The sequence below is a fragment of the Podarcis erhardii genome (genome assembly GCF_964252035.2).
Source record: "Podarcis erhardii genome assembly, chromosome: 5".
Classification (NCBI taxonomy): domain Eukaryota; kingdom Metazoa; phylum Chordata; class Lepidosauria; order Squamata; family Lacertidae; genus Podarcis; species Podarcis erhardii.
In genome coordinates this window covers 15,899,165-15,925,104 of record NC_138509.1, presented here as the reverse complement: position 1 = coordinate 15,925,104, position 25,940 = coordinate 15,899,165, and the positions used below count along the sequence as shown (strand labels likewise).

The 25,940-nt window shown below is 43.7% G+C and overlaps 2 long non-coding RNA genes across 2 annotated transcripts in view; both read right to left on the bottom strand.

The window, feature by feature from the left end:
- LOC309343155 overlaps window positions 1-25,940 on the bottom strand; it is a 115,477-nt gene that overhangs the window by 76,394 nt on the left and 13,143 nt on the right. The window lies entirely within an intron of this gene.
- LOC309343158 overlaps window positions 1-25,940 on the bottom strand; it is a 79,647-nt gene that overhangs the window by 45,778 nt on the left and 7,929 nt on the right. The window contains exon 2 of the long non-coding RNA XR_014157126.1: window positions 21,782-21,894. This is a non-coding gene — a long non-coding RNA (uncharacterized lncRNA). The remainder of the gene's footprint in view (window positions 1-21,781; window positions 21,895-25,940) is intronic.

Below are 25,940 nucleotides of genomic sequence, written 5' to 3'. Positions count from 1 at the left end.
TGTGCAGGGGGGTGGTTTCCCCCACAAATAACAGCATATTTTGCAATAAAAAAAAGGGAAATCTGCCAGCCAGAGAAAAATAATCTTTACAATCAGAACTTCACTCGGAGGCCTTGGGTGCATCCAGATGTTCATTGCAGAGGTTCATTCACCACATTTTGTTTTGATTCATTAAATGTTCTCTCCAGAATCTGGTGCATGGAAAACCAGTTCTGCCAGTTTGAGGCATTAGCCAGGCTGTGCCAAGTGCCAATTGGCTGGTACTCATTCCATTTGCAGGGAAACCAAAATGCTTGTTTACAAAGCTATTGTACTACCAAGCTTACTGTATGCTTGTGAAACATGGACCACTTATAAACGCCATCTCCAACTCCTCAAAAGATTCCATCAATGGTGTCTCAAAAAATTTTTACACATCACTTGGGAAGACAGGCGAACTAATGCCAGTGTATTGGAAGAAGCAAAGATCACCAGTGTCGAAGCAATTTCTTCAACATCAACTTCGTTGGACTGGTCATGTTCTTCAGATGCCTGATTATTGTCTTCTAAAGCAACTGCTCTATTCCAAACTTAAAAATGGAAAGAGTAATGCTGGTGGTCAATAAAAGAGGTTTAAAGACTCTCTCAAGGCAAATATAAAAAAATGTAGTATAAATACTGACAACTGGGAAACACTGGCCTGCAAGCGCCCAAATTGGAGAACAGCCCTTACCAAAGGTGTCATGGGCTTTGAAGATGCTCAAACTCAGGAAGAAAGGGAGAAACATGCTAAGAGTAAGGCACGCTTGGCAAACCCTCACCATGATCAACTCCTGCCCAGAAACCTATGTCCCTACTGTGGGACACACTGTTAAAGCCGTGTTTATGGAAGACAATCTTACTCAGCTACAAGTGATCGCCCAAAAAGAATAAGAAAAAGAAGAACTTTTTACATCAAAGGTCCACTTGCCCCCTCCTCAGTTTGCGAGAGCAGCTTGTTGTGGTTATTTATTTATTTATTTATTTAAAATGGGGGTGGGGCTGGGGGTGGGGTGTGTGCATGTGTAGGAATGGAGAGAAATCTAGGTGGGTTATCACTGAAAGGTGAACTAACCTAGTCTGCACCTAGTCTAAAACAATGCAACAACAGACAACACAGGCATCTTTTCCAAAGCTCACTGTTTTCTGAATTTTGTAATGCAGTTCTCCAGTCAACGTGTACAAAAATCCACATGGTGGGGTAAGTTGTGCGTAAAAATGCATACGATAGTGAAGGTGACATGCACAAATTCATTATATTAGGGGAAATTGCTTTAGAATATTTACATATATATCAGGAGAAATTTGTGCTACAATACCGGTTCGTTTCTATGAGATGGGTCAATGTTCTGATCCCGTACAAGACAGCTTCCACTATCCCACACTACAAAAATGGGGTCCGTCATTCAGTGGGAAAGCATATACCTCTGTGCTGAATGTCATAAGCTATCTCCAGTTCAAAGGTTGCCACTGTTGGGATACTGCCAGGGAGACAAAGGCATCAGGAAGCCTACACGTCGTCTCCAGACGATCTCCCATCTCCCGTGGAAACAGCATCAGTCAATTAGTGACACGAGCCTCAGACGCATTCCAAGACTCATGAACCCCCTTTTCGCAGAGTTTCCACAACAGAAGATGCACCCACAAAAGCATATTTACAGCTTTATTCTACGTTGGTCAGAACAAAGTTTAAACGTGACTGCTTGCTTCCATGTCGAGGAAACAGCCAGAAACAAAAGCTATATACAAAACGGAAACTCCCTGTGGGCAGGAAGTACACAGGCATGTGACACACAACAGCCTGTTCCCTTTTAAGGAGGAACGGAAATATCCTAACAGCCACATGTTTGAGACATTGGAGAGCCTCTGCCAGTCAAAAAAGACAATCCTGAGGCAGGCAGACCAATAGCCTGGCTCTGCATAAAACATCTACAGATGCTCGGGACAATGGCTATGAACTATTCCTGGGATGCTACTCAATTTCCAATGTTTGACATCTATTTTATATACACAACTTGGTTTTCCGAAGTGTTCTATCGCTGTAGCTGGCTTAGGCTTTTGTCCCGAGTCTAGGACAACCCTGGAAAGTAAAGCAGGCTCAGGGCTTGCCCAAAACATTTTGCCATTGACTGACACACTTCCCCACACTTGACAGCAGCAAGCTACCTTAAAGAGACACAGGACAGGCTACATAGCTGTGCATGCCTTCCAAAACCCGCTGTGTTGGTCCCTGGGGGGGTTACCATGTGGCGTGGTCTGAGTCCAGTCCGAGGTCGAGGGTGTGGTATGGAGGCTGTCCATCAAGGCTGAAGCGGGGTCCAAGGCAAGGAGTTGGGTGTGGTCAGGAACTCTGGCAGAAGAGCAGGACAGGGTGCCGGCAGGAACAGGTTACCAACAAAGTGGCTCCCGCAACCTGGGACTGGGCTGGCTGGCTTTTATCTGCCCTGAGGCATAGGGCAGCCCCGGTCCACAGGTGACTCGCCTCTCCTGGCCTGGAGGTGAGCATTCCTCCTGCGAGAACGTAGTTCCCTCTGCCTTTCTGCACTGAGCCTCTGCAGCTCAGGAAAGGCTGGAGGGTTGCTGGACCCAGAGGCAACCTCACCTTCCCCTGACAGGGCTGAGAGTGGAGCACCTGCAGGCAATGGGTCCTTGATCACCTCCAGAGCCAGAGCAGATTCAGCTGGTGTCTGCTCCTGAGGATCCGGCACAGGTGAGGGCCCTTCAGGTTCAAGCCCCAGCCCCGGCTCAGCCGGTCCTGGAGGCAGGGCCTCCTGTGCAGGCTGGGATTCCTCAGGTTCAGCCTCTGAATACGATTCCCAGGCCATCACACCCGCTCTCTGCATTATTTTGATAGTGATATTGCCTGCATTATTTTGATAGCAATATTGACGGCGAACAGTTCTGGTTTGGCCTCACAGCTGAAGGAAACCATCATCCACCACAGGGTAGGCCTAGAGATTGATGTTCAAATGTGAATCATGCGACTTTGGGCAAGCTGCCATCTCAGCCTCAGTCAACCAGGGCTTAGAGACGAATAAATGTGAAGGAACTGCCAAATTAGTCACTATGTTCTTCTTCTTTTTTTAATTGAATTATGTTGCATACATAAACAAAATTACAGTCGTCAAACAGATTAAGTAAATAAAAAAGAATCAAAAGTTAATAAGGAAAAGTAAAATTATAATATAGAAGAAGAAGAAGAAAAGAAGTATGAAAGAGAAGAAAAGGAGAAAAAAAGAAAACGAAAATGAAAATATATATACAGTGGTACCTTGGGTTACATACGCTTCAGGTTACAGACTCCGCTAACCCAGAAATAGTACCCCGGGTTAAGAACTTTGCTTCAGCATGAGAACAGAAATCGTGCTCCGGCGGCGCAGTAGCAGCAGCAGGAGTCCCCATTAGCTAAAGTGGTGCTTCAGGTTAAGAACAGTTTCAGGTTAAGAATGGACCTCCGGAACGAATTAAGTACTTAATACCAGGTACCACTGTATATGTGTACACACACACACACACACACACAATATAAATATCGTATATACTCGAGCATAAGCAGACTTTTTCAGCACATTTTTTATGCTGAAAAAGCCCCCCTTGGCTTATACTCGAGTGAGGTAGGCAGCAGCAGCAGCGGCAGAGGAATGAGTGGCTGTGCCTCTCCCAACTGCACCTCCTATGCCTGCTCTTGTGAGTGGCAGAGGCAGCACTGGAGGGATGAGAGGCCCAAAAGGAGCCTTTTTGGGCTGCTCCTTCCTCCTCCTCCACCTTTGCTGCTGTTGGCGGTGGCAGAACAAGCAGCCATAAAGCAGCCCTTTCGGGCTGCTTGTTCTTCCTCCGCTGCTGCTGCCGCCACCACCAGGTTTGTGGTGTGGTGAACCAGCTTATACTCGAGTCAATAAGTTTCCCCAGTTTTTTGTGCTAAAATTAGGTCCCTTGGCTTATATTCAGGTTGGCTTATACTCGTGTGTGTGTGTGTGTGTGTGTGTGTGTGTGTGTATACACATATATACATACATACACACATCTGTGGGACACGGGTGGCACTGTGGTCTAAACCACTGAGCCTTGGGCTTCCAGATCAAAAGGTCGGCAGTTCAAATCCCCACGACAAGGTGAGCTCCCATTGCTCGGCCCCAGCTCCTGCCAACCTAGCAGTTCGAAAGCACCCCCCAAAAAAGTGCAAGTAGATTAATAGGTACCGCTCCGGCGGGAAGGTAAATGGCGTTTCCATGCGCTGCTCTGGTTTCGGTGTTCCGTTGCACCAGACGTGGCTTAGTCATGCTGGCCACATGACCTGGAAAAACTGAGGAGCGGACAAATGCCGGCTCCCTTCGCCTGTAAAGCGAGATGAGCGCCGCAACCCCAGAGTCATTCGCAACGGGACTTAACTGTCAGGGGTCCCTTTACCTTTACCTTTATATATAACTAGGATAACAGTAAATCATTCATTGTTAGACTAATATTTTACAATTCTTAAATTAAAACACAGAGAACTACATACAAAGCTACCTACAAAACAACATATAAAGACTTCCGCCAATACCACAACAGTTCATTATTCTTAGTAAAGATACTTACCTATAATTCAATTGGTTCCTCATCTTGGTATCAGGACACTATTGCTTTTGCAGTGTTATTCTAGGCACAACCAGATCTTAGGTGCTGAACCTTGATTCATCAAGTAGTTGTTTAAATGATCCCATTCTTTCTTAACTATTGTATCAGAGTTGTGTCTTAATACATCTGTTAGCTTCGCAAGTTCCAAGTCGGTCAGCTTGCATAACTATTCTTCTTTGGTGGGTATATGATTTTCTTTCCAATATTTAGCCACCAAGACCCTTGCCGCCGATGTCACATAAAGGAATAATCTTATTTTATCTTTAGGGATATTAATTGTCATGATACCCAAAAGGAATGATTCCAATTTTTTGCTGAATGTGATTTTCAGTAACTTCCAGTTTATCAACAGCTTATAAACTTTGGAAAGAGTCTTTTGGTTATTATATAGAATGTCCTCCTTCAAATTTGTTATTTTATTGTCAAAAACCTTCATTCTTTTGTCTTTCTCAAAAACGGCATTTAATTGATGAATTTCTAGCCAATTTAATCCCATGTTTTCTTCAAAATTCCGTAACTTTGAATAGTTACTTATCTCTTCTACCAACTCCCTATAGGTTAACCAATCATTATTCATATTTTTCCTGTGAATTGCTGTTGATTCAATGGGAGAAGGCCACCAAGGAGTTCTTGATAGCATTATCGGTTTATTACTCTCCCAAGCATCATATAAAGTCTTCCTCACAATGTGGTCTAGAAATCCTTTATGTGCTTCTACTTTGTCGTGATCTAGATACCCGTGCCATCCAAACATATTGTTCCAGCCTCCTAGATCCAGCACTTCAGTATTTTTTAAAGTTATCTAGTCTTTGATCCAGGTCAAAATTGCCACTTCATAATATGATTGGAGGCCTGGAACTGCGAACTTAGTCACTGTTCTAATTAAGACACTCGGGCCTGCTTCTTGGTGGAGGTAGAAAATCTTTGCCTAAGACTTATCCCGTCAAACTGAACTTTCCTTTAAACAAAGTATAATCTTTCTTGTAGTGATTACAAATGTGAATACTTTATGTACAATGACTGAAATAATCGAACATCTGGATTATTCCACTAGCTTTAGCAATACTCTGTTGCCTCAAAAACTGGTAAACTCTGAGAGTACATTGGCCAACAACTGACTAAGAGTAAATCACTGTAAAACAATTAAACTTCTCTCATGGAATGTAACAGAGTGGCCGAACAAGACCCAAGACAGTGATTTCTGTTCCTATCTACAAACACATGATATCATCTTTCTTCAAGAAACCTGGGCAAAAGAGGGCACCATGGTTGAATTACAGGGTTTTACAAGTTATACTCAACCAGCTCTTAAAACTGTAAAGTATGGAAGGCCTAGTGGGGGGCTGGCGGTGCTGGTGTCAACCTCTCTTATCAATTCAACAGTGTCCCTCACTGACCACCCCTAATTTTTTAGTGTTGTCCCTTTCTGATAGTCTTCTGAGAAAGCAAGATACAGTATGGGCTCTCATGTGAGAGAGACCATAATTAGGGTTCTCCCTAATTATTGCATTGCCACACCATGCTGCTCGGCAAACTCGTAGAACATAAAATTGTTGGCGGCTACTGAGGTTTAAGGGACGCAGGTGGCGCTGTGGGTTAAAGCCTCAGCACCTAGGACTTGCCGATCGAAAGGTCGGCGGTTCGAATCCCTGCGGCGGGGTGCGCTCCCGCTGCTCGGTCCCAGCGCCTGCCAACCTAGCAGTTCGAAAGCACCTCCGGGTGCAAGTAGATAAATAGGGACCGCTTACCAGCGGGAAGGTAAACGGCGTTTCCGTGTGCAGCTCTGGCTCGCCAGAGCAGCGATGTCACGCTGGCCACGTGACCCGGAAGTGTCTTCGGACAGCGCTGGCCCCTGGCCTCTTAAGTGAGATGGGCGCACAACCCCAGAGTCTGTCAAGACTGGCCCGTACGGGCAGGGGTACCTTTACCTTTACCTTACTGAGGTTTAATGCTCACAGTTGTACTCTGTGTCCATCAGGGAACTGTAGCGCCACACACGAGCTGAGACCGGGAATAGCCAGTAGTGGTGGAGGCCCAGTGTTGTCACAGAGGATACATATGTGAAATGCCAGGGAACCCAGAAATCTAAACTGACAGATTAGGTCTTTCAGCAGGACTCAGGGACCACTCTGGACCCTCAGCCTTGCGCTGATGCCTCCTTGCCTCAAATTAAAGTGTTTAAGGAACCTCTTTTCAAAGGGTCACACGCAGTGATGAAAAAAAACCTCACTACACTCCTGCCTTGTGTGAGCCAAAGCCCACTAGAGATCTTTCCCTTGAAACCATAGGCTGTGTACTCACCATAATTTTGGGGCTCATCCCCACTTCCCCTTGGGTTGTATGCCCAGCAAGCTCAGGAGTGTTAACAGATTTGCTCTTTGCTAGGCCCCCCAGCCTGGTTTGCAAGTCAGCCCAGGAATTCCTTGTCTGGCACAGCTGTGCAGCTTCTCCTTTCATGGATATCCCAATTAATCAAAATACTACTGTTTATGAATTTCTGGAGGGTTTTTTGAGGGGGAGTCTCTTGCAAATGTTTAACAGTATTTTTCCTGCACTGATTTTAATGCCTCTATTGTTGTAAACTGATGCATTATTATAAAGCAAGTAAAGCTTATTTTTAAAGTTATATATATATATATACAAGATATATATATATATATATATATATACACAAGATATATATATATACAAGAAAGATTATATATATATATATATATATATATATATATATATATATATGCTTTCGTAGATTTTCACGGGTACAGGAATGCAGGTTTTGGTGTCCTCGGGTGTCTTCCCGTGTAAAAGTTGGGGTGTCTAGGCGACGTTTCGACGAGGTCTCACTCGTCATCTTCAGGCTGGTGCTTTCGGCTTCTTGTTACTGGAACAGAGCAGGATCTCAGTGTTTGAGTTCCTATAAATACTGTAGAGGGGGTGTGGTGTATAGCCTCCAATGTTCTGGGCAGAGAGGAAGTTCCCAGGCTAGTGTGCCTTTTCTTCTTTTGTTCCTTAATTACTTGAGAGATATCTTGAGTGATTTCTTGAGTGATATCCTGAGTACCACTTAGGTGGGTCATTAGGTGTGGATTAGTTGTTAAAGTCTTTGTGTCTTGACCTCTTGAACTTTGTGAAGAGTTTTCCTGAGAAGATGGCTGTACTGTACTTAGTTGTGCTCTGGCTTGGCTTCGTGTATAGGGGCGAGCTGTGGTTTTGTGGCTTGTGTCAGCCAGATCTGTGTAGGGATTGCAGGGGGGTGCAGCATCCGGAGGTGCCACCATGGATTGGCTACTGGATGGTGTCTGTAATTCATCTGTGGAGAGGGTCTGGGTTTGGGTCTGGTGTGGTTGATTGGTGTTGGCGTTCTGTGTGCCTCTGGATCTGGTGTCAGTTTTTGTGGGGAGGGCTAATTTCCAGATGTCTGGCAAGCGGGATGTGTCGTCACGCTTGTTCATGTTGTGAGGGTGTTTCTCTATCTCGATGGCTTCCATGATTATTCTCTTGTGGTGATGTTCCGTGTTAAAGAGCAATTTGGAATCTGCAAAATTAATTTCGTGTCCTGTTTCTTTCATGTGTTGGAAAAGATATCACTCAAGAAATCACTCAAGATATCTCTCAAGTAATTAAGGAACAAAAGAAGAAAAGGGACACTAGCCTGGGAACTTCCTCTCTGCCCAGAACATTGGAGGCTATACACCACACCCCCTCTACAGTATTTATAGGAACTCAAACACTGAGATCCTGCTCTGTTCCAGTAACAAGAAGCCGAAAGCACCAGCCTGAAGATGACGAGTGAGACCTCGTCGAAACGTCGCCTAGACACCCCAACTTTTACACGGGAAGACACCCGAGGACACCAAAACCTGCATATATATATATATATATATATATATATATAAAATCTTTCTTGTCAACCACATATCTCTTCTTCCTATTTATTTATTGAATTTATATACTGCCCTATACCCGGAGGTCTCAGGGCAGTTCACAGAACAAAATCAAAACATAAAACCACAAAATACATAATCAAAATAAAAACAAAAGCAACCTCCCCCCAACACATTTTAAAAGGGTATTGGATGTCAATCAGCCCAAGATCTAGTTAAAGATGAAGTTTTTGCCTGGCACCTAAAGGTGTATAATGAAGGCGCCAGACGAACTTCCCTGGGGAGAGCATTCCACAAACGGGGAGCAGTACTGAATTGGTGGCACGTGCCCTTCTGGCTTGCACTCTTTATAAAGACTTGAAGAATGAGATTATCACGCCAAGGGCTACATTGTATAGAAACCATCAATTTCGGGTGTGCAAAGACGTTATTAAATATTTGGGTATAATGATTTCATCAGCTATAGACCAAATTGTAAAATTAAATCTGAATCAAATCATATCAGATTTCTTTTGATATTGAAAGGTGGGGACCTCTAAACCTTTACCTTTGAGGAAAGGTTAATGCCCTCAGAATGAATGTTGTTCCAAAGCTTTTATACATTCTTAGAGGATTACCAATACATATTCCCAAATTTTACTTCCAAAAAATAAATCAACTCTTTAGATCGTGCCTGTGGGGTACAAAGCCACCAAAAATATCACTACATAAAATGCAACTTCCAGCTAAGGAAGGTGGCTTTGGTCTCCCAAATCTGGAACTATATCACCAGGCCTACCTGCTGAATAAGACTAATGAGAGCTAGCAGGAATCCCAACTAGGCTACTCTTGAATAGTTTCTTTGAACCTCTTGTAGGGTGGACTAAACTCGGCTCCAATTTTATGAAATTTCCTATTATCCTGGAGACTATTAAAGCACCTATAAAAATTTGGATGAATAAAAATAAAAATAATAAGGATGACCCCTATCCGCGTGAGAAATTAACAATATGGGGCAACCGAAAATTTAAAATTGGAAATCAAGTAATAATTTGGCAAAATTGGATGAAAAAATGTATTTTGACACTGAATCAATTAATTGATGAAAATTAAAAATTTGTGCAATATAAGACTTTGCAAGTAAAGTATGGATTAACCAGTGAAACACAATGGCAATACAGCCAATTGAAACATATGTTGGAAAGGCAGTTTGGCCCTGACGCTATAGCAGCATCGGAAACACCCATGCTGCTACAAGATTTAATCTCTGCGACAAAAACAAAAAACTCTGCACTTGCACTATATAAAACCCTACTCAACAGGAAGAAATATGATTTAGAATATGATACACAAAAATGGAGTGAAGAGTTAGGAGTACAGATAACAAATGATATATGGGAGTCAAGTATAAAATCAACAGAGATAGCCTCTATGGATCTAAGACTAAGACTTATACAACAGAAAATAATACAGTCGTACCTCAGGTTAAGTACTTAATTCGTTCCGGAGGTCCGTTCTTAACCTGAAACTGTTCTTAACCTGAAGCACCACCTTAGCTAATGGAGCCTCCTGCCCGATTTCTGTTCTTATCCTGAAGCAAAGTTCTTAACCTGAAGCACTATTTCTGGGTTAGCAGCATCTGTAACCTGAAGCGTATGTAACCCGAGGTACCACTGTATTCAGAGTTCACTGGACTCCAGCAAAACTATACCAGAAGAAAATAACAAGTGCAAAAAACTGCTCGAGATGTGGGAGTAAAAATGTGAACTTACTACATATGATGATTAACTGCCCGATGATAAGATCATTTTGGTGCGAGGTGAGGACCTTTATATCAAGAGTAATAAAAAAAAAAATTGTTATTTAGGTGAATTTAATTTAATTCTAAATTATATTCCAGAAATGTGGGAGATTACAAGGGGTAAAAAGAAAGAAATGGATGTACCGTGCCACGTTAGAAGCAAAAAAACTTGTTTTGATGAATTGGAAGAGCCACAAAAAGATTCCATTGAGCACATGGATTGCTAATATGGACAGACTAGCTACATACGAACGAATTACATGTTGACGCAAATTAAGAATGGATAAATATGAAGAAATCTGGAAGGTATATTTAAGTGATAAGGCGGACAGTGGTGGGAAGTAGGGGCAGGAGAGGTGGGGAAATATTGTTAAAAAGGTGTAGTCATAGGTATATCAGTATTCAAATTTGAATTGTCAAATTGTGTTAGCAGTGTTATTATGGTTTTTGTTGTATGTGTCTTTTGCGGTTGTTGTTTGTATTGAAAAAATGATTAATTTTTTTTTTTTTTAAAGGAATGAGATTATCACCCCTCTTTTATTGTCCTTTCCGGGTCGCCGAACCACTGCCACAGTGTCCTTTCTCTTGGAAGATCAAGGTGACCAGGTGATAGCAAAGGTTGCAAGGTTTTTATCTGGGGCAAATAAAATAAGATCCACTATTTGACTATTGATTCAAAACCCTAAAATGAATTTTATATACAGTGGACGCTCAGATTGTGAACGTGATCCGTGAAGGAAACACATTTGCAACCCGCAGCATCCGCAACCCGTCTGCGCATGCGCGGGTTGTGATTCAGTGCTTCTGCGCATGCGCAAGTGCCAAAACCCGGAAGTAACCCATTCTGGTACTTCTGGGTTCAGTGCAGTGCACAACCCGAAAGTGCTCTGCCTGCAGCATCTGTAACCCAAGGTATTGAGGCACCTAACCATAAGCCTGCATTTTTATCAAAGCTTCTATATATTTCAATCAAGGCTTGTATTTAAAAATGAGCTTAAAAAAGGATTTTCAAATGTTTCATGCCAGGCAGAGAAAACCTTGGCCATTCTCCTAAGACAAGAGGGCCCCATTGATTTATAGTAGAAAAACAATTCTCAAAGTCATAAAAAGGGAGAATTACATATGCTGCCCCAAGGCTGAAAAAACACTGGGTAAGATAATACTAATGTGCCTCCCAGTAAAATGAGCCAGATCTTCTTTCTAAGGTTCAAAGGCCAGGAGCAAATGGGGAAAAACATTTAGCTAGAAGAAAGAGAGCATTTTTGGGGAAGTCTTTTTCTAAAGCCATTCTTTCTTAAACTGAAGAGGCTTCTTTTAAAAGCTGTTTTACTGAGTTTCTTCCTTTTTACTTTGAAAAGCTTTATTCTTTTAAGAGGCTACCTATGATAAATGTATGAAATATATTAGCTTAAATATATTGGCTTAAATGTAATTATGCAAAGGATTTAAGGAATGCTAGATTCTTATTTCATAGAGTCATATTGCAATAGGAGACCAGAGGGGCAAATGAGCCTAGCCCCCCCCCCCCTGCCAGACAGAAGACGCCATCCAAGCAGTCTTGATATATAGTTGTCAGGCATTTGTTTAGAAACATTAAATGAAGGAAATCTTTCAATGTTGATGTGAAACTCAAGATCCTTGACATCTGTTGAACATAAAAATGTAAGATTAAACATTTGTTTTAGAAGGCAATAGGGCAAGAAGGGCAAGAGGTGAGCTGGTAATTAAGATTCCATGTAAGATATATTATTACTTATATGTCATATATATAGCTCTTTGTCTCCCTTATAAGGGCAAGGAAATGGGTGTATCTTTTGTGGGTGTATTTTTTGTGATTGGTTCTAGCAAACAGCCAATAGGAATTTCAACCAGGCTGATTGGACAGAGGCAGCCACAGGAGGAGCAAAGGGGGCTGGATTAAGGGAATATAAGTGCTGGCCAGAATGGCAGGAGGCCAGGCCAGAGCTTGGTAACCATGTACCACTGTGCCTCTTATTTATTTGTCTGACAAATAAATTACTATTTTAATTTCTCTATTGCTGCGTTGAATATTTCATTCCAGCTAAGCGTTAACCACAAGCAGGGTGCTACATTTTATGGTGCCCTGTGACTCGGATAAGTGGTCTGCTGGAACGCAGCCCCTTCGCCCTACTGGGCAGGGTACAAGAGAGAGGACAACTGCTTACCCAAAGCGCGCACTGGTAAATTTTTCCAGGGGGAACGCAGAAGACTCGTCTGTCTGATACCCTGCTCACTGGCGGCGACGGACCGGGGGAAACAGGGAACCAACCAAGGGTAAGTGCACAAAGGGATTTTTGGCCCTCCAATTAATTAGGAGGAAGAGAAGTCTTGATCAAACTTCTGCGTCTCAGTAAGGGGAAACTGAGTACGCTAGGTGGTTGGGTACATCAGATGGTGATCTGGTGTAGGGAAAGGGAAAAATTGGGAGGTAGAGTGTGGTGAAGTATCCAGCGCATTGTATGTGTGAGAAAGTACAGAGCAATCTGTAGCTGACCCGAGTGTGGAGTGGGCAGTACTTCGGTTCCTAGTAAGGCGACTTCACTAGGCAAGGAAACCCACAAAGCGCGTCTGTGAGTGACTGAGTGGATACTTCACAGGGCCATACAATGGGAGTTGGGGGTTCAAAGGGGGAAAATACACCTCTTGAGTGTATGTTAAATAATTTTAAGAAAGCCTTCTCAGGGGCATATGGAGTCAAAATGACGCCAGAGCGCTTGAGAACGTTATGTGAACTAGAATGGCCAAAACAAAATACTGGATGGCCATCTCAGGGAACTTTTGATATAAATTTAGTGAGCAAACTTTGGACTGATATCGCCAAAGAAACTGGAGGGTGCCCAGAACAATTTCCATATATAGATTCCTGGCTGAGCACATTAAATAAAAATCCTCCATGGATAAGGGAATGCAAAGTCAAACGATGCAAATTATTGGCTGTAAAAGCCGAAGCTAGGAAAGGAATCTTGCCAAATAAACTCAAACCCATTTTTGAGGGGCCAGAGGAAGAGGTGCTTCCACCTCCACCCTATGCTCCACATCGAAGGGAGCTTAATCCAAACACTCCACCAGTTGTAACCCCAAGGCAAGAAACTGGAATGAATAATGGGAGTGGAGTCACAGAGTTTGATTCCTTGATAGATTATGATAAATATCTTCAGGAGGCATTGGAGTCCTATAATAAAGCCCAAGCAGAAGTGGTTATTCCACCTGTGACTCCTAATAGACCTCCATCTACAGTCTCCTTTAGTGGAACAACTGATTGCCCACCCCAAACCCCTGTACATCCAAGTCCCAGAGAAATATTACAGAAGTTACAGGGAGACCTTGCTCGGTCAGCAAGCAATACAGCCAGGCGTATAAAGCTGCTAAAAGAACGCCTTGCGACAGATACCATCCCCTATGATTTGAGGCCCCTAGAGCAAAGTGAAGAGAAAGGTCACGTAGTAGCCCCTCTTAGAAGAGTATTTGATGCACTTGAGGAGCCTGCGCTGGTTAATGGGCAACCCGGACCACGGCCACCTCGAACTTCGACCCTGCAATATATTCCATTCACAACTACAGATCTGATGAATTGGAAAACACACACCCCATCTTTTGCAGAAAAACCTCAGGCTATGATGGACTTGGTGACTTCAATAGTAAATACTCATAGTCCTACTTGGACAGATTGCCGCCAGCTCCTGAATACTCTGTTCACCACTGAGGAAAGGAGAGACATAATTGAAAAGGCACAGATATATTTGCGTGAGCAGGCCAGAGTGGGAAATATTTATAATATTGACCGTCATCTCCAAGATAACTTTCCCTTGGAAGATCCTAATTGGGATCCAAACAATGCAATTCACCTGGCCAGACTTACCACCTACCGCCAGACACTTGTGCAAGGTATCCGCAGGGCATGCCAGAAGCCCACTAATATGTCTAAAGTCTCAGAAGTAGAACAGAAACCAAATGAGAGTCCGGGAGACTTTTTAGAGAGGCTGCAAGAAGCCTATCGTATATGGACTCCTTTTGACCCTGAAGCCCCTGAAAACAGTAGAATGATTACTGCTACATTTGTGGCCCAGTGCGCTTCTGACATTCGTAAGAAAATTCAGAAATCAGAAGGATGGGAAGGGATGCTGATGAGCCAAATTATGGCCATTGCACGCCGAGTTTATTGGAATAGGGATGAGGCTGAGAAGCAAGAGAAGAAGAAGTGGCAGAAGGAAAAGATGGTAATGCTAGCCACAGCAGTGAAGCAAGACCACCGCCCCTTAAATGGAGGGCGAGGGCGAGGAAGGAATCCACCACTGGGAAGGAATCAATGTGCAAATTGCAAGAAGGAGGGTCACTGGAAGCGGGAGTGTCCTGAAAACCTGAGGTTGGAAGAAGTACGCCCAGGCCCAGGCCCAGGCCCAGGTCCAGGCTCCGGCCCAAGAAACCAGGGACGGGGACGGGGAATGATCCGAGATGGAAGATATCAGAGACCAGGACAGGGACGGAGTAGAGACAATTTCATTGGACTGGCAGAAGAGGATTTTACTCAAGACTAGGAACGACCGGACTCCATAAAGTTAGGCTTCCAGGAGCCCACGGTCACGATTCAATTAGGGAGCCATTTAATAGACTTTATGATTGATACTGGGGCTGAATACTCAGTACTCCCAGAACTATTGCAGAAAAAGGCATCCAAAAGTGTAATCATTAAAAGTGCCACTGGACAGTCAGCTAAGAGGTCTTTCCTCCAACCTTTGGAATGCCAGATTGGGGGACATCGTTTAACCCATCAGTTTTTGTATATACCTGAGTGTCCAATACCTCTCTTAGGCAGAGATATGCTGTCCAAATTGCAGGCCCAAATCACTTTCACTCCTCGAGGTCCAGAAATGAAACTGCCATCAAAAGCAGCAGGAATAATTACCCTCTCAGTACCTAAGGAACAATCATGGCGCCTAATGTCAGCCTTGCAAGTCCAACCCACATTGGATACAGAATTAAACAAGCTCCTCCGAACTCTACAGGTGCCACCAGGAGTATGGGCCGAAAATAGCCCACCAGGAATGGCTAAGAATATAGCTCCAATTGTAGTAACCCTAAAACCTATGGCTACCCCTGTATCTGTAAAGCAATATCCCTTACCCCGGCGAGCAGCGGAGGGCATCCAGAAACATTTGGACCGCCTATTAAAATATGGTCTGCTTAAACCTTGCCAATCAGAATGGAACACACCCCTTTTGCCTGTTCGAAAACCTGGGACAGATGAATACAGGCCAGTGCAGGACTTGAGGCTCGTAAACCAGGCTATCGAGACCTTGCACCCAAATGTACCAAACCCATATACCTTGCTGAGTTTGATCCCACCAGAAGCAACATTTTTTACTGTATTGGACTTGAAAGATGCATTCTTCTGTTGCCGGCTGGCACCACAGAGCCAACCTATATTTGCCTTCCAGTGGGAAGACCCTTTGACAGGAACAAAAGGCCAGCTAACCTGGACAAGATTGCCCCAAGGATTCAAAAATTCCCCAACTTTATTTGACACTGCCTTGGCGAGGGATCTAACAAGTTACCCCTCAACACCGGGAGAAAAGGTGGTTCTGCAATATGTGGATGATCTTATACTAGCTGCAAAGGATTTTGATACCTGTAAAGAAGGGACAGAGGAACTGCTCCACTTGCTCTGGGAAGCTGGCTACCGAGTTTCCCAGAAAAAGGCACAGTTATGTTTAGAAAAGGTCAAATATTTGGGCTTTGACATCTCACACCAACAACGAGCATTGAGACCAGAGAGGAAAGAAGCTATTTGCCTTATCAAGGAACCTACCACAAGAAAACAACTTAGGGGATTCCTGGGAACAGCAGGGTTTTGTAGACTATGGATACCTGATTTCAGTAGTCTGGCCAAGCCCTTACATGAAAGCACTCGAGGTGCAGAAAAGGACCCATTCGTATGGGGACCTGAACAGAAACAAGCCTTTTTAGTTATCAAACAACGACTTATGGAGGCACCAGCCCTTGGATTGCCTAATTCGGAAAAACCCTTTCAGCTGTATGTACATGAACAGAATGGGATTGCAGCGGCAGTCCTGACCCAGAGATTAGGAAGTTGGAACCGTCCAGTAGCTTATTTGTCTAAACAATTGGACTCAGTAGCAAAAGGATGGCCTCCATGCCTAAGGGCAGTAGCAGCCACTGCGAGCCTTGTCAAAGAAGCTGATAAATTTACCTTTGGCCAGACGATGTATGTGAATGTACCTCATGCTGTTCTGACACTCATGGAATATAAGGGTAGTTATTGGCTAACGAACCCAAGGATGGCTAGATACCAAGGCCTATTGTGTGAAAATCCCAGGATTCATCTACGAGTAGTGAATATGCTCAATCCAGCGACTTTGCTGCCCCTACCAGAGGTAGATGATGAGGAATCACATGATTGTCTCCAAGTAATGGATGAAGTTTATTCCAGTAGACCTGATCTGAAAGATGAGCCATTGAAAAATCCAGATGTTGTATATTATACGGATGGTAGCAGTTACCTGCATGAAGGTGCCAGATGAGCAGGATATGCTGTGGTCACCAATGAGGAAGTTGTGGAAGCTGAGGCTTTGCCTGCTGGCACCTCAGCACAAAAGGCTGAACTTATAGGTTTAACTAGAGCTCTGCAATTGGCAGCCGGATGTAAGGCAAACATCTATACTGATTCAAAATATGCCTTCTTAACCCTGCATGCACATGGAGCTCTATGGAAAGAAAGAGGTCTAATCGGAGCCCACGGGAAGGCCTTGAAATATGGACCTGAAGTAGAAATCCTGTTAGAAGCAGTATGGGCTCCAGAACAGATTGCTGTAATGCACTGCAAAGGTCATGGACGAGGAAGGGATCCAATAACCAGAGGAAATCATGCTGCTGACAAAGCAGCCCGAGAGGCAGCCCAAAAGCCTGTGGGAGGATTTATAGCAGCCCTCATACCAGAGGTAGTTCCAGAAGATGTTAAACCTCACTATACCCCAGAAGAGAGGAAGTGGGCTGAACAGGAAGGAGCAGTTGTGAAGGACGGTTGGATGATCCTGCCGGACAATAGGATTTATGTACCTCATCATCTGGCAGGCACAATTGTAAGAAATTATCATGAATCTACTCACCTTGGCGGTACTGCAACTAGAGAGAGTCTCAGTCGGAAGTTGTATATTATTAATCTATCACAATTAGCAACTTGCATTTCACAGAAATGTGTTCTTTGTGCTAAAAACAATCCCAGGCAGGGACCGGTACAACCTCCTGGAATTCAGCATGTGGGATACGTCCCCATGGAAAGCCTAATTGTGGACTTCACAGAGCTGGTCCCTTCTAAGGGATTCAAGTATCTCCTTGTGTTTGTAGATACTCTTACCGGATGGGTTGAAGCTTTTCCCACCCGAACTGAAAAGGCACGAGAGGTAACTAAAAGACTCCTCACTGAATTGATCCCAAGGTTTGGATTACCTAGATGCATTGGAAGTGATAATGGGCCAGCGTTCATTGATCAAGTAGTACAAGAAGTATGTCGAGTCCTACAAGTAAAATGGAGACTGCATACAGCATATAGGCCTCAGAGTTCAGGGAAAACTGAAAGAATGAATCGGACTCTGAAAACCCAATTGGCAAAATTAACCCAGGAAACGGGATTGGGATGGGTAGATGTGTTACCCATAACACTGTTTCGTGTTCGGTGTGCACCCACAAAAAGACTTAAGTTGTCACCTTTTGAGCTCCTGTATGGGAGACCGCCCTCCTTTGTTCAGGATATTCCAGCTGACCTTAAACAAATAGGAGATCATGTGACACAGGGACAAGTGCAATCTCTCTCCCGTGTTTTTGTTTCTCTTAACAGGTGGGCCCTCGAGCGCACGCCGTGCAGCATTGCCGAGCCGATTCATCAGTTCCAGGCTGGCGATAGCGTATGGGTGAAAGAGTGGAAACGTGATCCACTTGCACCTAAGTGGCATGGACCTTACACCGTCTTGCTCTCTACTCCAACAGCGGTGAAGGTAGCTGAGGTGACCCCCTGGATTCATCACTCTCGTTTGAAGAAGTCTGAAGGCAGTTGGACGTGCAAAGGTGACCCCTCTAATCCTTTAAAACTAACTCTCTCCAAAAACCCCTGTATCTAGCCCTACCGGGAACGGGCTAGGTCACGGGCAACATTTGACGACCGGCCTGCTGCAGCCACAACCTGGAAGCTGGCTGACCTGCGCACGCCTGAAGCTTGAGGAGCGTCTGAACCAGCGACTGTGAACGGAAAGATTCTCTAATACAATTGATTGACTGCCCCCCCCCCCCTTGTGGAACAATTATCAGAGATATTACTCATTGGGGATCCTCGGGATATATGTTTTGGTCTTGGTGGTTCCCCATTTCTGTCACTGGGGGAATTATATTGGGGCTAATAATTATTTGCTATCACAATAAGGTAATCTTTTGTGGAAGGAATGCATATACTAGACATCAACATGATTTTATTATTAATCCTGATCCCTTGGGAAGGGGAAGGGTCCTTGAATCTGACCAAATTGGCTAAATATGGATTCAGCCATGACCACAATATGTGGGTAGGTTTAGCTGAAATGGTAGCTAATGTTGCAAATAGGACCAATTGCCTTGTTTGCTCTCTTGGGCCAGATGATTCAGAGGGAGGTATGCCCTTATTACCGATACCATTAGATGCTATTGGTATGGTAAGCGAAATGCCACACCAAACTGAAATACAGAATTTCCCCGGATGGAACTCAACTAAACCATTACGAGTTATACCTGTGCAAGGGGAATTCTGTGTACATAAATCATCAGATGCAGCTGATTCTCCCATGATAGGCTCTTCTCATTGTCACTATACTTGGGATTATAAGAAGAATAGTCATACCTGGGCACACGGTACTACCTATCGAACTCGGAATACCTTGCCCTGTGCACCTCCTTTTATTCACGCATGGAAAGTGGTGTGGAACATAACTGTGACAGAAAAAGGCAATCTAACATACTGCACTGTGAACTCTCTACCCCTTTTGGTATTTCGCCTTCTGTATTCCCCATACCAAAAACCTCAGACCCGATGGTTGTGGTGGATATGTGGAGAATGGGCGTACAAGAAACTCCCTTCCAAATGGAGTGGGACTTGTTTCTTGGGTTGGGTATTACCACCAATGTGGATTATGCCCACTAGTTCGGCCAGGCGAACACGAAGGAATGCTGATATTTCTCATATAGCAGGAGGAAGTACCCAAAGTTGGAGCGGTACTGATGATTGGCCGCCAGAGCGCATTATAGCCTATTATGATCCTGCCTCCTGGAATCCTGGTGAGCTCATACAAGGGGCACGGGATCCTATTTATAATCTAAACAGAATAATTCGATTGCAAGCAGTAGTGGAACTTGTAACCAATGCAACGGCCCAGAGTTTGAGACTTATTGCACAACAGTTGGATGAAAGTAGAGCCGCCATTTTGCAGCTGAAAATGGGAATGGATTATGTACTTGCCAGGCAGGGAGGCCTATGTGGAGTCTTGAACTTGACAGGGAATGCCTGTTGCTTTAACATTTCTGATAATGGTGAGGCAATCCGTGTGTTGGCCACAAAGATGGAGAATATAGCACATGTCCCAGTACAAACATGGGAAGGATGGGATATGGGATGGCTCACCAATTGGTTACCTAATGTCACAGGACTCAAAGGGATACTATTGTCTTGCTTGTTTTTCTTGACAGTAGTAGTATTGGTTTTATGTATGATGCCATGTATCATTTCATGTTTTAGAAGTACAATTAGCAAGATGGTTTCAAATGAAACTCTACCTCATATCATGGCCCTATACAGAGCTTTACCTCAGGAATATGATGAAGGTCAAGCTATCAAGGACACTTGGGATGAAGGTCCTTGAGCTTGAAAGGGGGGAATGAGGCACCTAACCATAAGCCTGCATTTTTATCAAAGCTTCTATATATTTCAATCAAGGCTTGTATTTAAAAATGAGCTTAAAAAAGGATTTTCAAATGTTTCATGCCAGGCAGAGAAAACCTTGGCCATTCTCCTAAGACAAGAGGGCCCCATTGATTTATAGTAGAAAAACAATTCTCAAAGTCATAAAAAGGGAGAATTACATATGCTGCCCCAAGGCTGAAAAAACACTGGGTAAGATAATACTAATGTGCCTCCCAGTAAAATGAGCCAGATCTTCTTTCTAAGGTTCAAAGGCCAGGAGCAAATGGGGAAAAACATTTAGCTAGAAGAAAGAGAGCATTTTTGGGGAAGTCTTTTTCTAAAGCCATTCTTTCTTAAACTGAAGAGGCTTCTTTTAAAAGCTGTTTTACTGAGTTTCTTCCTTTTTACTTTGAAAAGCTTTATTCTTTTAAGAGGCTACCTATGATAAATGTATGAAATATATTAGCTTAAATATATTGGCTTAAATGTAATTATGCAAAGGATTTAAGGAATGCTAGATTCTTATTTCATAGAGTCATATTGCAATAGGAGACCAGAGGGGCAAATGAGCCTAGCCCCCCCCCCCCCCGCCAGACAGAAGACGCCATCCAAGCAGTCTTGATATATAGTTGTCAGGCATTTGTTTAGAAACATTAAATGAAGGAAATCTTTCAATGTTGATGTGAAACTCAAGATCCTTGACATCTGTTGAACATAAAAATGTAAGATTAAACATTTGTTTTAGAAGGCAATAGGGCAAGAAGGGCAAGAGGTGAGCTGGTAATTAAGATTCCATGTAAGATATATTATTACTTATATGTCATATATATAGCTCTTTGTCTCCCTTATAAGGGCAAGGAAATGGGTGTATCTTTTGTGGGTGTATTTTTTGTGATTGGTTCTAGCAAACAGCCAATAGGAATTTCAACCAGGCTGATTGGACAGAGGCAGCCACAGGAGGAGCAAAGGGGGCTGGATTAAGGGAATATAAATGCTGGCCAGAATGGCAGGAGGCCAGGCCAGAGCTTGGTAACCATGTACCACTGTGCCTCTTATTTATTTGTCTGACAAATAAATTACTATTTTAATTTCTCTATTGCTGCGTTGAATATTTCATTCCAGCTAAGCGTTAACCACAAGCAGGGTGCTACAGTATGACTGTAATTGACTTTTTATTTCTATTCTTTGTATATTATATTGTTGTTTTATTGCTATGGTCGATGGCTGACGCAAATAAAATTCATTCATTCATTCAGTGGGGAGCCACTGCAGAAAAGGCCTATTTTCGTGTTGCCACTTTCCGGCCCTCTCGTGGAGGGAGGCCTCAGAAGATGATCTCAGGGTCCGGGTAGCTTCATATGGAAAGAAGCAGTCCTTGAGGTATTGCGGTCCTGAGCCGTTCTTGTAAACCACTTAAGAGGTTTAGAAGCAGTATAAAAATTAAAACAATAAAACAATAAAGACTACTGCCTTTCTTAGTATTTATGTAATTATAGATGGGTACTCAGTCATGTGCATCCTGACCTGGAGTCTGAAGAGGAACAATCAAGGCTCAGGTTTGGCACCTCGGGTAGCTAGGCCAGAATGCCTGAGTTGCTGGCGTCCAACTTCAGAAAGTGTAGATCTGAGAGCATTTCCTAACAAAGCAGGGGGAAATGGGAGACACATGGTATAACATAGTCGCTTGACCAGCTTGGCTTCTAAATTGTTCATATTTTCAAGGCAGCAACAGGCGAGGTGGAGAGAGAAAGAGTTCACTGTAATAAACAGTATTGTCTCCGAAGCAGAATGCTTATCCCTAGGAGCCAAGACTGACTCGGAAACATTTGGTTTAATTCTAGAGAGGCAAAAGGAGCATGCATTGTTTTGACAGCAAGGGATAAACAAGAGTATCCATTTCAGTTTAATATTCCAGACACTCAAGAAGGTATCAGTAACAGAACAACAAAAAGCCACAATCTATTCATGCTCATACAGTCCAATTGGCTTCCAAAAGCAAAATTTACAGTGGTGCCTCGCAAGACGAAATTAATCCGTTCCGTGAGGCTCTTCGTATAGCGGTTTTTTCGTCTTGCGAAGCAAACCCATTGACAGCTTAGCGGATTAGCGCTATTAGCGGTTTAGCGGCTTTTAGCGGATCAGCTGATAAGCGGCTTAGGGCTTAGGAAAGGGGGGGGAGGGGAAAAACCCCGCAGGAACTCGCAAGACATTTTCGTCTTGTGAAGCAAGCCCATAGGGAAATTCGTTTTGCGAAGCGCCTCCAAAACGGAAAACCCTTTTGTCTAGCGGGTTTTCCGTCTTGCGAGGCACCACTGTATACTGCAATTCTGAAAATGGGAACATTTCATTGTTCACATAAATAAAACCACAGGGCCACAGGTACCTAAAGAACATCCAGTCTGACTCTCAGATTAAGAGGCTGGATCCTGAATATACTAAGTGGCAAAGAGTCAGGATGTTAGCTGAATTTTGCTTTGGTCACCCTGTTGGAATAACCAGCGCTCGACTTTAATTTATATATTACAGAGAGCAGCAGCAGCTTTGAAAAAGTAGCAAAGTTAGTAAAAATATTTAAGCTAAATGTGATTGCTACGTTAAGACAATGATTTAACAACAACAACAATTTGAAAACAAGGACAAACCCTTCTGTAATTGATGCCAATCATTAATAAAAATAGACCATACTTTATATTTTGTTTGTTTGAAGCATTTCTGCACTGCTCTTCAGTCTCCCAAATCTATTCTAATTCTTCCATTGCAAAATTTGCCTTTTCAGTGATTTTCCTACACCAGTTTTGCAACTTGCTAAACTACACCACTTGCTGGTTACTAAAATCTGGGCAACTCTTCAAAATGCTTTTATCTTAATTCGAATTGTGGTTTACTTAATATGTCATTTAAATGTCATAACAAAGGGCTGTCGATAGAGAGGGAAATACAGCGAATTTCATAAACACTCAACTTATGAACGCATTAAGGTGCCTTACACCAACTGAGACTCTGTTACTTTCTCAGCAGGGGGCCGGTTCACTGTCCCTCAGACCTTGTGGGGAGCTGGACTATATTTTGGAAAAGAAAGAACGAATTCCTATGCCCCACAAATAACCCAGAGATGCATTTTAAATAAAAGGACACATTCTATTCATGTAAAAACATGCTGATTCCTGGACCGTTCGCTGGCCGGATTTAGAAGGTGATTGGGCTGGATCCAGCCCCCAGGCCTTAGTTTGCCTACCCATGATTTAGCCTGTATTAGCTGCTCTATTTGCCAGGGCTTTCCAAATCTGGGTTTCTCTTTATACAGAGCACGTCCTCTTCCACTGAGCTATAGACCCTCCTATGTTTTGGCAGTCATGTCGTTTGTGGAGGACATCAGCTTTGTAATAGCCACCGTTTTTTGCTTGCATTTTTTTGTAGTAAAAAAGGTAAAAGGTAAAGGACCCCTGGACAGTTAAGTCCAGTCAAAGGCAACTATGGAGTTGCAGTGCTCATCTCACTTTCAGGCTGAGGCAGTCAGCATTTGCCCACAGATAGCTTTCCTGGTCATGTGGCCAGCAGGACTAAACCGCTTCTGGCGCAACGGGACACCATGACGGAAACCAGAGCGCAGGAAATCCCATATACCTTCCCACCGCAGTGGTACCTATTTATCTCCTTGTACTGGTGTGCTTTCAAACTGCTAGGCTGGCAGGAGCTGGGACACAGCAACAGGAGCTCACTCCATTGTGGGGATTCAAACTGTTGACTTTCTGATCAGCAAGCCCAAGAGGCTCAGTGGTTTACTGCATGCAGAGTTAAATGAATGCTGCTTTCAAATTTCAGGTTGCCTTGAAGTAATAATAGCTGACCAGAGTCTTGGGCTTAACAAAAGAAGACTAATAGCTTGGCCTGTTCTTGTGATGTGTATCTGCTGGGAGTCAGAGAGCAGTTCTGAATAGACACACACGGTTAATGCTGAATTTGGGCTTTGCCGGCATTTTTGGGGTGCTGGCTGCCTTGGATGTGGGAAACACTGGACTTTGGAGTGACCAGTAAAAAAAAAAAAGGAACTCAGGTAAGCACTGAAACTTCTCACTGGTTGAGCCAGTTTACTTGACATTAGCCTTGGCATATTCGGCACTGGCTTCTGAAGGAAGATTGGCTAGTAAACCAACCATAGTTACCCAAGAACATCTAATCAAACTTTAAAATTCCACCCTGGAACTGGCTGTGCTTTTCGAAAAACCACATTCAGCAATGTTTATTTCCTGGATGGGAAAGAGGCTACAAGGATGGAGCAGAAAGGAGAGGAAAATGGTACATTTTTTGTGGATGCGTTTGTTCAATCGTATTTGATCTGAAATAAACAACTATCTGACTTTTAGAAGACATGTGAAGGCAACCCTGTTTAGGGAAGATTTTTATGTTTGATGTTTTATCCTGTTTTTAATATTCTGTTGGGAGCCGCCCAGAGTGGCTGGGGAAACTCAGTCAGATGGGTGGGGTATGTATGCATGAATATTATTATTATTATTATTATTATTATTATTATTATTATTAGGGTCAAAACACCAGGTCTAAATTCTAGAGTGGGGATTGCTAACCCTTTTAGGACCACGGACACATATTTTTTGAGTGCCACCCCTCTTTTGCTCCTCTCTTCCCTCTCCCAAATCAGAACACCCCCTCTCCGAAAGACAGAAAGAGGGGGTGTACATAGGCACACACTTCAGTTTTCCAAAGAAGCCGAACAACAGATTCCTTGTCAAGGAGAAGCAGGGAAGGTAATTCCTCTGGAGAAGAGTGTGGAAGATCTCAGAGGTTTTCCAGACAGTAGGGGAAGGCCTCAAGAGCACCATCACACCCACAATCAATATATTGGGCAAGCCTTTGAACCTGTGTTCACTCCAGTTCCCCCCCCCACCATTTAAAAAGGATCAAGCTCCATTGGCCCAGAGATGGAAAGAAGACCAAGTCCCTACCAGAGAAGAATGGCAGATTAAGCTGATGGATTATGCTGAAATGGCAAAAATGACCGGAAGAATCAGAAATCAGGAAAACCAAAATTTTAATAAGGAATGGGGAAAATTTATAATTTACCTTAAAAACCATTGTAAACACTTAAAATTGTCAGTAGGATTGGAATAGCATTTGTAGTTTAATGGTGAATTTTGGATATACAGTGGTACCTCTGGATGCGAACAGGATCCATTCCGGAGCCCCATTCACATCCAGAAGCGAACGCAACCCACACCCGCGCATGCGCGGATTGCGATTCGCTGTTTCTGTGCATGCGTGTGACATCATTTTGACCGTCTGCGCATGCACAAGTGGCAAAACCCAGAAGTAACGCACTCCGTTACTTCCGGGTCGCCGCAGCGCGCACTCTCCTGTATGTGAGTGTCTGAGGGCCCTGCTCCTTCCTGCCACTCACCATCTGGCCTGGGGCGGGGCCTGGGGCCTCATAGGGACTGCTGGACTCTGCTGCCCGGGAGGACTCTCCTGTATGTGAGTGTCTCAGGGCCCTGCTCCTTCCTGCCACTCACCATCTGGCCTGGGGCGGGGCCTGAAGCCTCATAAAGGACTGCTGGACTCTGCTGCCCGGGAGGACTCTCCTGTGTGAGTGTATGGGGTCCTGCTCCTTCCTGCCACTCACCATCTGGCCTGGGGCAGGGCCTGACGGGCCTCACTAGAACAGTTGCTG